Source organism: Diabrotica virgifera, chromosome 6, assembly GCF_917563875.1.
Source record: "Diabrotica virgifera virgifera chromosome 6, PGI_DIABVI_V3a".
Lineage (NCBI taxonomy): Eukaryota > Metazoa > Arthropoda > Insecta > Coleoptera > Chrysomelidae > Diabrotica > Diabrotica virgifera.
In genome coordinates this window covers 224,286,293-224,299,708 of record NC_065448.1, presented here as the reverse complement: position 1 = coordinate 224,299,708, position 13,416 = coordinate 224,286,293, and the positions used below count along the sequence as shown (strand labels likewise).

The following is a 13,416-nucleotide window of genomic DNA, read 5'->3' as shown; positions in this document are numbered from 1 at the left end:
ATCCACAAAGGATCTTGACTCATCAGTAAAAAGAATATTAGTCCAGGCGATAATATCACAAGTAAAAGGTCAAATAATTAAAGTCTGTAGAACGGCCGAATACCCAAACGACACAATTTGGAAAAGCAAACACCTAAGGCCCGTATTCATAGTCAGTACTCAAGTCTGAGTCGATGCTTAAGGTCGACCTTGAACAAATTCTTATACAAAGGGCCTAGCCGGGTAAGATGGTGAAAAGTGCCCCCAACCCAATCTAAATTCCATATAGGCCACTTTTTAGCACATATAGAGGAACTCACTTTCTGAAATTTTTAGCCCCCTAGGTGGTCACGTGACCCCCCTAGAGCCTAATTAGGCTTTTTATGTTTTTATTTTTTATCTCAGCCGCATTAAGAGCTAGCCAAAAACTTTATTTAAAAAAGTTGTAAGTTTTAAAAAGATCTATATGAAAAAATTTTTTTTTATTTTTTTGGCGGGAAATTCGAATTTTTAGAACAATTTTAAACTTTTAAATAAATCTGAAAAAAAAACTAAGACACTCGTTTTTACGAAAATTAATTATAATGTGTATTTTTGCACAATCTTTCACCCTGAATTTTTTCAGATTTTTAAAATTGGTGAAACGTACCTTTAAAAATAAAAAACCGCATTTTTTCGGTTTTTTTTTCGTTTTTTTGATACAATTTTATACATATTTTTCAAAAAATTTAACGCCGTCACTAGAATAGGTAAAAAACTGAAAAATAATTGGGATTTGCTTCATAAAAATTTTTTGTAACGCCATCCATTTTCAAGATACAGGGCGTTGAAGAAAACAAAATTTTACATATTTTTTACGATTTTGCCGAAACTACTGGCAACATTGTAATAAAACTTGGCGGGTTTTAAGAGGTAGTTATTGTGCATGTTTTGACATACAACTAAGGATTTAATATTCATCATTGGCGCGCATAGGGGTAATGGTCTGAACTTTTCAAAGAAAAAAAGATAGTACGCCACTGACATATTTCAAATTAACAATCATTTTTGAATTCCTCGTTCAATTTGCAATAAAAAATCTATCTTCTCATTTTTTCATACGACGCGCTGTTTTGCTGCAAAAAATAAAATATCTTAACGCTTCCAAAGTATTCGAATTAATTTTGATAATGGATGTATGAGTTTATTATGTATGTAGATGTAGAAACTACTAGAAGTTCGAATATTTTGTAAGGGTTAAGATCTTTTATTTTTTGAATAAAAATGGCGCGTCGTATGAAAAAATAAGAAGATACATTTTTTGTCACAAATTGAACGAGAAATTAAAAAACGATTGTTAATTTGAAATATGTCAGTGGCGTACTATCTTTATTCTTTAAAAAGTTCAGACCATTACTCCTATGCGAGCCAATGATGAATATCAAATCATTAATTGTATGTCAAAATATGCATAATAACCAGCTCTTAAATCCCGCCAAGTTTTATTACAATGTTGCCAGTAGTTTCAGCAAAATCGTAAAAAATATGTAAAATTTTGTTTTCTTCAACGCCCTGTATTTTGAAAATGGATGGCTTTACAAAAAATTTTTATTAAGCAAACCCCAATTATTTTTCAGTTTTTTACCTATTCTAGTAACAGTGTTACCTTTTTTGAAAAATATGTATAAAATTGTTTCAAAATACGAGAAAAAAACTGAAAAAATGCGGTTTTTTATTTTTAAAGGTACGTTTCACCAATTTTAAAATTCTGAAAAAATTCATGGTGAAAGATTGTGCAAAAATACACATTATAATTAATTTTCGTAAAAACGAGTGTCTTAGTTTTTTTTTCAGAGTCATTTAAAAATTTAAAATTGTTCTAAAAATTCTAATTTCCCGCCAAAAAATTAAAAAAAATTTTTTTCTTATAGATCTTTTTGGAACTTACAACTTTTTTTAATAAAGTTTTTGGCTAGCTCTTGATGCGCCTGAGATAAAAAATAAAAACATAAAAAGCCTAATTAGGCTCTAGGGGGGTCACGTGACCACCTAGGGGGCTAAAAATTTCAGAAAGTGAGTTCCTCTATATGTGCTAAAAATTGGCCTATATGGAATTTAAATCGAGCTGGGGGCACTTTTCACCATCTTACCCGGCTAGGCCCTTTGTATAGAAATTTTTTCAAGGTCAACCTTAAGCATCGACTCAGACTTGAGTACCGACTATGAATACGGGGCTAAGAGTGGAAACAAAGGCCCGAATATATTCATTGATATGTCTACATTACTAGTTTTTATAATCATTTTTTCGTATCTAACCTCCAAATCTTTACCCATGTGAGGTCAAGATTTGCACATTGTGAATCTGTCAGTGCAAAGTGTCTGTCGGATCCACAAAGGATCTTGACTCATCAGTAAAAAGAATATTAGTCCAGGCGATAATATCACAAGTAAAAGGTCAAATAATTAAAGTCTGTAGAACGGCCGAATACCCAAACGACACAATTTGGAAAAACAAACACCTAAGGCCCGTATTCATAGTCGGTACTCAAGTCTGAGTCGATGCTTAAGGTGGACCTTGAACAAATTCTTATACAAATTTGTATACAAATTTTTTCAAGGTCAACCTTAAGCATCGACTCAGACTTGAGTACCGACTATGAATACGGGGCTAAGAGTGGAAACAAAGGCCCGAATATATTCATTGATATGTCTACATTACTAGTTTTTATAATCATTTTTTCGTATCTAACCTCCAAATCTCTACCCGTGTGCTTTGTTACGATAATCGTTTTAACTAGTAACATGCACGTCGTAATCAAATAATTTAACTAGGTATAAATAATCATTGCTATTAATTTTGTTTTATTCATGCTATTATTTCAGTTCATACAATCTTTTTCAATTCCTGTCATCGAAATCAATATTTGCCATCGGAACAATTACGAGTAAACTGTCTTTTCCATCCAGCGTTGTGAGTGATAAGGATCTAAAAAAGATAGGCCGAGGATATTCTGCTATCTCTTTTAGTAGGGATGGTATTATATTTTTACCAAATAGTATGACAATGAGGCTGTTATTACGGCCTCAAATTTCGTCGGAATTGGCCAAGAGGATCAATATACCAGATGGAACAAAGCTACGAAAACTCATATACAAGTCTCAAGACCCGAATCCATAAGATTGTATAATAAAAACATGGGCAGAGTAGATAAATTAGATTTTTTGCTTAGCATATATCGCTCATAAATTCGTTCCAAAAAGTGGACAGTACGAATGATATGCCATGGCATTTATATGGCTTTAGTTAGAATATAAACAGCTCTTGGTTAACGGCTCTTGGTTAGAATATAAACAGTAAGCCGAAGCTTTGGGTGTGCCAAGAACATCTTCGATTTGCTTGGGTTTCGAGAGAGTGTCGCGGAACATCTCATATCTTGTTTAGACCTGCTCCCAAAAGAGGACCAATCGATCAAAATGATGATGTGCCAGCGAAAAGGACACGTTATGAATCTATTCCATATAACGAGATGAGGTATGATGGCCATGACCACATGCCACTTGTCGATGAAAAAAAGGAAAATACGACATGCAAGCTTGAAATGTGCAAATATATAACTCATATTTATTGTTTAAAATCTAATGTACATTTATGCATAATTAAGGGTAGAAATTGTTTCGGTAATTATTTTCATTCCAAATCATAGTAATAAGTAGTATTTATTTGTATTTCAATAAATATTACGTTTTTATAATAAATAATTTCAGTTTGTTTTTTTTTTTAACTTTATGTATCTAAGTAATTTTGTCCCTAGAAAAGGACATTGTCCAAAATCCAAAATATTGAAAATGTTAGACACTAAATATGCCACAAATAAGGTAAATTATGTAAATTCAAATCTAGTTTCGTGACACCCAAATGGTTTATCCCTTTGAAGGGACAAATACACTGAAAAGGTTAAGGTAAACTTGTTGCTTATTCCCAACAAAATAGTAAAGTGCATTAAGATACCACAACAAAATAACTTAAGAATAATCCTTATAATTGTATCTCCAGCGTCTTTTCAAATGAATTGTTTGCGTAAAATTAAAAGAAATGTTACACTTCGCAAGGATTTTATTCAGTGTATGTTCTCAACTATTTCACACTAATTTCACATCTGTGAGGTTTTCTTCAGTGTGAGTCGTCATGTGTGATTTCAAAGTACTGGCATGCGAATACTGTTTCAAACAAATATGACACGTATAAGGCTTTTCTCCAGTGTGTGTTCTCAAATTAATTGCCTGAGTAACGCGCTTTAAACAAATATCACACTTGTAAGGCTTTTCTCCAGTGTGAGTCATCATATGTGATTTCAAATGACCGGCTTGAGTAAATTGCTTAAGACAAATTTCGCATTTGTATGGCTTTTCTCCTGTGTGAGTCATCATATGTATTTTCAGAATCCTTGGTACAATAAACTGTTTCAAACAAATTTCACATTTATGATGTTTTTCTCCAGCGTGAGTCATATGGAATTTTAAATGACCGGCTTGAATAAACTGCTTAAAACAAATCTCGCACTTATAGGGCTTTTCTCCAGTGTGAGTCATCACATGTGATTTCAAAATCCCTACCCGAGTAAACTGCTTAAGACAAATTTTGGACTTATAGGGCTTTTCTCCAGTATGGTATGAGTCATTATATGTGATTTCAGGGCACATGCTGCCGTAAATATTGTTAAACAAATTCCACCCTTGTAAGGTCCATTTCCAGCTTGAACTTTCATATTTTTACTTATAGGTCTGGATCCCGCGTATGAAAAAAAAGTTGATTAATAGCAAGCTGAAAATTTGTTAATAGCTTAAGGGTGTCTAGTCGAATAAACTTTGATATGTGTGAACAGTGGAACAGGGGTAGTTTTAATTGTGGAACAGGTTAAAAATTTGGAACGGTCACAGCACGAAAATGGCACATTTATTTTGTCCGACAGAACAGACTTAAACTCTCCGAACAGAGATTAAACTCTCATGAAAAAATCAGACTGCTATTTATTACCTGTCATAATTCCTGTCATTTGACATATTCTACATGTTCCACTCATTAAAACGCCCATTTGGTGATAAATAGCAGTCTGATTTTTGCATGAGAGTTTAATCTCTGTTCGAAGAGTTTAAGTCTGTTCTGTCGGACAAAATAAATGTGCCGTTTTCGTGCTGTGACCGTTCCAAATTTTTAACCTGTTCCACAATTAAAACTACCCCTGTTCCAGTGTTCACACATATCAAAGTTTATTCGACTAGACACCCTTAAGCTATTAACAAATTTTCAGCTTGCTATTAATCAACTTTTTTTTCATACGCGGGATCCAGACCTATTAATGTTCTTTCTTCAATGTTACTACCCAAATCTTCTTTTTCATGAGATGAATGTTCAGGTGTTTTCATCATTTTTATTCTGATGTTAATGACTGAACAACTTTTTTTCGTTTCTGTATTTTAATTATCGTCGTTATCATTACAACCAATTATTGTGGCTTAACCCCATTAAAAATAACGTGTGATCCAAAATTATTGTCACCATAGGTGGCTCTGAACGACAGAGATAGCTATACAGTGCATGTCTATTCTTAATTCAGATATATTTACCAGTTTACGTCAACTTTGCAGTGTACGTCAACTCCAAGAAAAGTTAGGTTATGTAGAGATGTTGGTTGTTTGATTTTATTTATTATTCTTACTTATAATTTTGTTAATTCTTTTTATTTTTGATTAAAGTTCAGTGTTAAAGGTTTTGACTGATTTGTTATGTTTTATAATGTTAATCAAAATTAATTGATAAACCAATGATATAAATTCAGATTAAAAGAGGACATACGTAATTTTTTGCACGGCTAGCTTTGATCCCAATAATTTTGGATCGCTCTTATCATTGTCAACATAAAAATGTTTAATAAATAAAATGATGATATTATGACATTTTATTCCTCGAGCGCCGAGTCACCGAACTGGACATAGCTCAGAGCGAGGACTCGGCGAACGAGCAAGCAAAACAGATCGAAGATAAGTCACTAGAGATAGCGGGAATAGAGCGCCTCACGCTGGCCTGCATTGATCGGGGTAGGATTTCATATGGGAGTCCGTGTACCCAAGACTCCCATATGATAAGCACTTTTCTGATTGAGAGCCCCTATAGCGCATCAGAGTGCTATCGGGGGGTAAGTGGATGGTCTGGAACATTGAGGCGGGGTGGAGTGATTACTGCTTACGGGAGTTAATCCTCCTCGTCTCAATGAATTGTATCACCCGAATGTCATTCTCTAGGGGTGAGCAAGTCTCTCAGGCTGGGTTAAATCACTATGCTTGCTTGACAGTTTTATATTAAAAAAAATGTCCCGATTTTCATTGAAAAGTTCCGGATTTCAGGTATTTTTTCAGCCGTGTCCCTAATTTGACTAAATAGCAGTTGGTCACACAACACGTTTAAGTTTTGCACCAGAACATGTCGATTGGGATATTAACGACTGGCCTAATATTATTTTTGTTGATGAGGTCAAGATTTGCACTTTGTGGATCCGACCGTGCAAAGTGTTTGTCGGATCCAAAAAGGATCTTGACTCAGCAGTAAAAAGAATATTAGTCCAGTCGATAATATCACAGGTAAAAGGCCAAATAATTAAAGCCAGTAGAACGGCCGGAAGCCTAAACGACACAATTTGGAAAAACCAACACCTAACAGTGGAAACAAAAGCCCGAATATATTTATTTAAATTTCTACATTAATAGTTTTTATCATTTTATGTACCTAACCTCAAACTCTCTATCCGTGTGCTTTGTTACGATAATCTTTTTACCTATGGTTTGTTTTTTAACCAAGAGGAGTGATTCAAATTTACCGCGCTGTAATGCTTGTTTGTAATTGCTCCAACCGCAGGCAAGTTTACTCCACTTTTATAAAATTTTGACACTAATGACATTTATCAAATTTTGACACTAGTGACATTTCATAGGTTAATTAAGTTATATCGGCGATTTTTGTGTTTTCTGTGTTAGAATAGAATAGAAATATGCTTTATTGTCATGAAAAATTGTACAATTTTATCGACGAAGCTAATAAAAAGTCAAGAAAACAAAACAATAACAATCCAATTTACTAAAATTACATAAATTATTTAGTTATTACTTTAATTTTAGATTGTTAGTCTGCTTTTATATAAAAAGCAGTTGTTTTTGAAACTCTTTAGCGACGTATTAATTTAATATAATATTTATGGATTACCCTTGAGGGCAGACTAGATCAACCAAAAAAGAAGATGTATTTAGTTATTATTCTAGTGACTTTCTCGGGTGTGAATCTGTCTTTTTGGTTTACTCCTCCTGGTTAAAAAATAAACTATAGTAACATGGACGTTGTAATCAAATAATTTAACTAGTAATCATTGCTATTAATTTTGTTTTATTCCTTTGCCATTTGCTACTTTTACGATTATTTGGCAAGGAAAGGATACATCTTGATGTCTCTAATACATATATGGTTTGTCTTCTAGTTTTTGGGAATAAAAATCACCTTTCTCCCTTCGGGAGCCTCAAGCATCCTCCGTCGCCGACGATACAACCATGATGACCATATAATGACCATCTAGACTGCAACGACCAACCAACATCCGTAGGCCTGGCACATTTAGGACCTCAGAGCCAGTCGCAGAAACAGCAGTACCATTCGACATCAAGGAGTTACCATTGAACCAATACCAAAAGCCATAAGTATAATCCAAGAATTGTTAGTTGTTGGCATGTGAATATATATTATGTTATTGAATTTAATAAATAATATTTTATTATATCTCTATTGAGGAATATACATGGGTAGTTAAATTATTGTTCTGTTTGCTTTCAATCCAGATGTTCATTGCTCATACTTTTGATTAGGATAAGACGAACACACAACTTGGGAATCTGAGCTAGGCTAGGGTGAGTGAACGATAACTATCATGGTTGATTAAATATTATTTTTCAATGGTATTTCGGTTATCTGGGGCAGTTTATTGTGACATGTGTTCTCAAATTCCTTGCATATAACTGTTTCACACAAATTTCACATCTGTGAGGCTTTTTCCAGTGTGAGTCATCATGTGTGATTTCAAATAGTCGGCTCGAGTAAGCTGCTTAAAACAGATTTCGAATTTCGATTTCAGAATATAAACAAAAAATAACCGCCAAAGAAACAGAGAAAGGTGAAAAAAAATATCAAATACGCTTCAAATATATTGGCCTCTGAGGAAAAGAGAGCAAGATATGAAACGAGAATAGAGAACATAATTGAACAATATGATCAAGTAAATGAAAATCAGGTCAGAAATATCGAAGATAAATGGAGGATCTTAAAAGAAGCAGTGATAGCAGCTGCAAAAGAAGTAGTGGGGGAAAGCAAAGAACCTAGCCAAAAAAGATGGTATGATAAAGACTGCCAGAGACTAATGGAACAAAAAAACCAAGCTAGGCTAAAAATGCTGAACAACAGTACGGAAGAGACCAAAGAGGAATATACTACAAGAAGACGACAATTAAAAATCTAAGATTTAAAAAGAGGAAACATAATAAAGATAAGATTGAAAAGCTAGAAGAACATGAACAAAAACGTGAAATAAAACTATTTTATAATGAAATAAATCTTGAAAAAAAAGGTTTCCAGCCAAGAACAAAATTATGCAAAGAAAAAAATGGGGACATAATAGCAGACGAAAAAGGAGTGCTAAAACGGTGGAGAGAACATTTTAATGAACTGTTGAATAAACAAAATCAACGTTACGAAATAGAAGAGCTAAGATTAGTAGGAGAGACTGAAGTAGACCAATATGCACCAACAGAAGCAGAAGTAAAAGAGGTAATAAGAAAAATGAAAAATAACAAAGCCCCAGGATGCGACACAATAACTGTAGAAATGTTAAAATATGGAGGACATAGAATACAGAGTGAAATATCAAAGTTAATACTAGAAATATGGACCACAGAAATAATGCCGGAACAATGGAAAATTGCAGTGATATGCCCTATACATAAGAAGGGAGATAAGCTAGATTGCAATAATCACCGGGGAATATCAATACTAAACGTTGGATACAAAATATTTAGTAAAATATTGGAAGGAAGACTAAATAATATAATGGAACAAACAACAGGGGATTATCAAGGAGGATTCAGGAAAGGCAGGTCAACTATAGACCAAATATTTACAGTAAGGCAAACGCTGGCGCTGGAAAAATTCTACGAGCGGAATACCGAACTACATCATCTATTTGTAGATTTCAAACAAGCGTATGACTCAATATTTAGAAAGGAATTATATAGCGCAATGCAAGAGTTAAATGTACCAAAAAAACTAATCAGATTAGTAAAACTATGCCTAACCAACACCAAAGCAAAAGTAAGGATCCAAAATCAACTGTCCGATGAGTTTAACATTAATGAAGGTCTAACACAAGGGGATGCACTGTCAACAACACTTTTTAACCTTGCGTTGGAACACGTAATCAGGAAAACTCCTATAGATAGGGATGGTACAATATTTACTAAGCTCAATCAGGTCGTTGCCTACGCAGATGATATAGACACAATCAGCTGGACATTAAAAGACCTAGAAAAAATTTATACATATTTTAAAGAAGCGGCACAGACTATGGGTCTAGAAGTTAATGTCTCAAAGACAAAGTACATGATAACAACTCGGGAAAAAGTACAAACGAAAGGCAACATATCTCTGAGCGGGCAAATATTTGAAAGAGTGGACCGTTTCAAATATTTAGGATCAACAATAACAGAAGGAAATAAAAACCGCGATGAGGTAACAGCAAGAATTTCTCTTGGAAACAAATGCTTCTACAGCCTACAAAATATCATAAAGTCAAAATCAGTATCTATTAATTCAAAAGTAAAAATATACACAACAATAATGAGACCTGTAGTAATGTATGTATCAGAAACATGGACCTTGACTAGTGAACAAGAGGAACAACTCCTTAGATGGGAAAGAAAAATCTTAAGGAAAATATATGGACCTATACAGGAGAATGGAGAATGGCGTATAAGAATGAACCACGAAATAAATAGAGTGTTTAACAGACCGACTATCACAAAAGAAATACGAAGTAAACGACTGAGTTGGTTAGGGCACGTAGAAAGGATGGATGATAAGAGAAATACAAAAAAAGTACAGTGGAACCCCGTTAACTCGGATTAATTGGGACCGCGGCCGATCCGGGTTATCGAAAATCCGGGTTAGCCGGAGAAAATGGTAAAAATTAATAAAATATGGTATGCTTACAGATAAACTCCGTTATAATTGTCACACAGACACTGGTAAACCACGTTCGCATTTCACACAAAACCACACATACAAAGCGTCGTCAAATGTCTCATTCTTAGCTTTATTAGCTTTGCACCGATTGTCCAAACTGTCTTTTGTTATCATTTTGAAAAAAAATTCTTCGATTTTAGTTCTATTTTTCTTCCAATCCGATACTGTAGATGTACCGACACCATAATTTAATGCTGCAAGATTCACCTTTATCAATTCTACTTAATGCTTCTAGTTTCTTTTCCATTGTCACTACATTTTTACGTTTTGTTGCCCTTATAGACAAAAGACACGCAAACACAAAATCTGAATAAATTTACGAACGATTACAAAACCGAAGCGAACAATACGACTTTACTACACACAATACCGTCTCTGATGTTATGTTATTTAATAACAATGATAACTAAGACCATTGTTAAAAAAAGAATTTTAATAGTCTTTTCTAAACAATGCTAAGAAAGTTTCAAATAAATAAAGGATAATACAGGTGCCTGTTTTCGATAACACCACAATGAATGTGGTGTGCCATGAGTCATTTTTACTATGGTAAATGTAGTTCAATCCGGTTCCATTATCTCTCAAATATTATATTACATAGAGTTGGTACAAAACCTCGTGAACCTTGAAAATGCGTATGTATAACCGAAATAAAATGAAGCAAAAAACATACGACTATTTTATTTGCTGCGAATTGCGCGACAGGGTCCCATCTGCACCCTGATATTTTCAGTAATGTCGGATTCAATCGTTTCGTTCGTATATTGACGTCACCAAATGAATGAATTAGGTTCACGAGATTTTGTAACAGCAATACATTTTTATTGTTGAAATGTTTGTCTGATAAAAATCAGTCCGGGTTAGCCGGAGTTCCGGGTTATCGGGGGCCGACTTATCGGGGTTCCACTGTACTTAGAAAAGAATTAAATGGGAAGAGACCGAGAGGTAGGCCTAGAAAGAGATGGATTGACGGTATTGACCAGGATTTGAAAGACCTAGGAATACGAGAATGGGAAAAACAAGCAAAGGAAAGAAAAGCATGGGCAGCTATAGTCAAACAAGCAAAACACACATAACGCCGAAAAGATCTCCTCAAAAAAAAAAGAAACAAGAAACTAATATTTTAGATAAATATCGTTTAGAACTTTTGAGGAGTTATGCGTGTGGCTGGCCTCCACACCATGTAAAACTTTAGAGCCTAGAAACCCCAACGGGCGACCATGGCTCTCCATGGGCTGTCAGCGGTCATCGATGATGATGATGAGGCTTTTTCCACATGTGTGAGTCATCATATGTGATTTCAAATGGTCGGCTCGAGTAAGCTGCTTAAAACAGATTTCGCACTTGTAAGGCTTTTCTCCAGTGTGTATTCTCAAGTGTCTTTTCAAAGTATTTGCCGCAGTAAACTGCTTCGAACAAATTTCACATCTGTGAAGATTTACTCCAGTGTGAGTCATGATATGTGATTTAAAATGACCGGCTCGAGTAAATTGCTTACGACAAATCTCGCACTTGTAAGGTTTTCCTCCAGTGTGAGTCATCATGTGTGATTTCAAAAGACAGGCTTGAGTAAACCGCTTAAAACAAATATCACACTTATAAGGCTTTTCTCCTGTGTGAGTCATTACATGTGATTTCAAATGACTAGCTTGAGCAAACCGCTTAAAACAAATTTTACATTTGTAAGACTTTTCTCCAGTGTGAGTTGTCATGTGTGATTTCAAATTACTGGCTTGAGTAAACTGCTTCAGACAAATCTCGCACTTGTAAGGCTTTTCTCCAGTGTGAGTCACCATATGTGATTTCAAATCACTTGGTGCACTAAACTGTTTCAAACAAGTATCACACTTATAAGGCTTTTCATCAGTGTGAATCATCATATGTGATTTCAGGGTACATGCTGCAGTGAATGGTGTTAAACAAATTGCACATATGTGTAAAGTCCATTTCCAGCTTGAACTTTCATATTTTTACTTATTGTTTTTTCTTTAATGTATCTACCCAAATCTTCTTCATCAGATGAATGTTCAGGTATTTTTTTCATCATTTTTATTCTGTTCTTATTGCCTGAACCACCTAAAATATAAACCAAATGTACACGTTTCAGTATGCAGACAAAATGCAGAAACTACACTAATAGTCCGTTCTTTAACGGTAAAATATTGCAAAATCTCCAAATTTTAAAGAACCGCTTGGATTGACATGAAATTTGGCATACACATAGCTAACAAGTCAAAGAAAAAAAGTGATATTGTGCCGATATGTGCTTTTGCCCTGGGGGTGCTTTTTACCCCCTCTTGGGGGTGAAAAAATATTCGTCCAAAGAAAGTCAGGAAATGGATAAACTGTCTAATTTTAAGTAACTTTTGTTCTATAGAGTTTCTTCACTAAGTCAATACTTTTCGAGTTATTTGGCAGTGAATATGTTCATTTTTTCAACAAAATAACCACGCTTTTAGACGGTTTTTCGCAAATAACTCAAATAGTAAGTATTTTGTCGAAAAAACATTCTTAGCAAAAATATAGACTGTAGAAATTTTTAAAAAATGGTGTATATATCACGTCTCTACACCTAGTAGAAGCAGAGTTAAAGCTAATGAAAAATAGGTTCATATTCGACAAATTCCAGATGAAATACTTTAACGTGAAATAACCAAAAATGAAGCACATTTCGGGGAAAACTCATTACAACTTATTTGAAATGTTTAAAAAAAGCTTCATTTTTGTTTTATAAAAAAAATTTCTATCATCAAAATTAAACAAGTTACGCTCAAAATAAAGTTAGTCCCTTTTGGTTTTGGTAAAAAAATCGAGAAAATCACCCCCTAATTAGTATCTTAAATGAACTTAATCGTTACGACTTCACAAGTTTTGTGACTCGTGTATATATTGTTTATATGATCTGTAAGTTTCATCGGTTCAACGTCCTTATTATTAAAATGGCTGTAGTTAAAAGGGGTTGAACGAGTCACTGATCACGAATGTATGCAAATTTAAAAACACCAAATCTTAATCAATTTTTGTCTAACAGAAAAACAAAAAAATACATGATATTCAGAAAAGCAAATCTGACTTTTTTTTGTTTTTCGAGATTTTTGGTATCTCTAACAATTTTTAAGTTACGTATT

The 13,416-nt window shown here is 34.0% G+C and overlaps 2 protein-coding genes and 2 pseudogenes across 2 annotated transcripts in view; all 4 read right to left on the bottom strand.

Moving 5' to 3' along the window:
• Positions 1 to 13,416, bottom strand: part of LOC126887273 (zinc finger protein 665-like) — a 175,796-nt gene that overhangs the window by 67,550 nt on the left and 94,830 nt on the right. The gene's annotated exons all lie outside the window — the stretch shown is intronic.
• LOC126887272 (zinc finger protein 233-like) overlaps positions 1 to 13,416 on the bottom strand; it is a 113,020-nt gene that overhangs the window by 5,071 nt on the left and 94,533 nt on the right. The gene's annotated exons all lie outside the window — the stretch shown is intronic.
• Positions 1 to 13,416, bottom strand: part of LOC126887264 (zinc finger protein 665-like) — a 44,623-nt pseudogene that overhangs the window by 2,861 nt on the left and 28,346 nt on the right.
• Positions 10,785 to 13,416, bottom strand: part of LOC126887262 (zinc finger protein 883-like) — a 151,072-nt pseudogene continuing 148,440 nt past the window's right edge.